At 41.9% G+C, this 1,669-nt stretch overlaps 1 pseudogene; it reads right to left on the bottom strand.

Moving 5' to 3' along the window:
- Nucleotides 1-377, bottom strand: part of LOC110026183 — a 1,956-nt pseudogene extending 1,579 nt beyond the window's left edge.
- Between the last annotated feature and the right edge of the window lie 1,292 nt (nt 378-1,669).

Raw genomic sequence — 1,669 nt, 5'->3', positions numbered from 1 at the left:
AGTGCAAGGTTCCAGCCGTCTTGGAAGGCAAAGATCAAACTCTGTCCTGACATTTTTCTGCAGACGACAGAAAGCACATTTCTGCGTTGTGTTCTACGGAGTGGAGTATTTGGTACTTGTTCACTATGGGCAGCTATTAAGCCCGTCGCTAGAGTAGCTATCATGGAGGGCAGTCAGCTAGGTCCCTCCCTCGGATCTTGTTCTGTTATCACGTTTTTACCCTTACGTGACGCGTCGTCCTTAGTGGTCACCCTCAACAGTGAGGGTAGTCCTTTCTTTTCTTCATTGCTGACTATGCCCATTAGAGGACCGTCATAGTTCATATCAATCTGGTTGAAATTCATGTCGAAATCTATGACACCTCCTTGTGGTGCCATCTCTTCGTTGAGTGCAAGGTTCCAGCCATCCTGGAAGGTAAAGATCAACCTCTGTCCTGACATTTTTTAGCAGACGACAGAAAAAAACATCAGTGGGCTGAAGTTTGGCATGAACAAGAACAAAACAGAGTATTTATTAATGTAAATTTTAGTTTATTTTGGTGAAAAGGATTACTCATTTTATGTGTGAGTTTTATTTTAATTAAATGACATTTTTAAATCCAAAAGTAGAAAAGAGAATGTATAAAGTTCAAAAATTTTCTCAAAGTTTTCATTATATATGAGATTAATTACAAAATTTGGACCCAGTCATAGACATATGGCCATATAGGTAACCCTAAAACAATCAAGGTTTCAAAGTTTCAAAGCAAGCAGAAGCAAGTAGAGGTAAGCGGTATTAGGTTGTGTTAGGTCGTGTAATAGGTTTTCAGGTATCGTCCATTTATTGGTAACATGGGTCTTTCACCCCGGAAGTCCACTAAGTGGTAGGCTCCTCCTGTATAAACCTTCTCAACAACAAATGGTCCCTCCCAAGTTGGCTCAAATTTGCCAGCTATTTTGCGGTGAGCAAGAATAGGTCTTTTGAGCACGAGTACGAGGTCACCAATTTTGAATGTCCTTGGGCAGACTAATTTGTCATGGGCTTGTACCATCTTTGCCTGGTAGAGCTCCAAATGTTGCTGTGCTTCCAACCATTTTTTATCGAGACTCTCCAGTTCTTCAAGCCTGAGTTTTGCGCTTTCTTCCTTTGTGAATTGGTTGGCAACGGCGATTCTGAGAGATGGTGTCTGGATTTCTAGCGGTAGCACGACCTCGGTCCCGTACACGAGCATATAATGTGTACACTGAGTGGGAGTCCTGAAAGTCGTCCGGTAGGCCCACAAGCCTTCTAACTGTTTGTTATGCCAATCCCTTTTATTTTCATCCAGTGTTTTCTTCAAAATTTGTACCAGTATCTTGTTGAAAGCCTCAGCCAGACCATTTGCTCTGGGATAGTAAATTGTAGAGTATCTCCAATCTATCTCATGTCTTTTGACGAAATTGTTGATTTTCGTACTTTTGAAAGCAATCCCATTGTCAGAGATTATTCTTCGAGGTACTCCAAAATGGTAGACAGTTTGGCTTTTGAAAAATTGAAGGACATGCTATGCCGTAACCTCACGTAACGGTACTGGCTCTACCCATTTGGAGAAGTAATCTGTAGCAGCAAGTATGAATCTATGTCCTTTAGAAGATGGAGGGTCTATCGGACCTACTATGTCTGTGCCCCAACACTCGAATGGCCACGAGGC

This window comes from Phalaenopsis equestris, unplaced genomic scaffold (assembly GCF_001263595.1).
Source record: "Phalaenopsis equestris unplaced genomic scaffold, ASM126359v1 Scaffold000356, whole genome shotgun sequence".
Lineage (NCBI taxonomy): Eukaryota > Viridiplantae > Streptophyta > Magnoliopsida > Asparagales > Orchidaceae > Phalaenopsis > Phalaenopsis equestris.
This window is presented reverse-complemented; position numbering and strand designations above follow the sequence as displayed.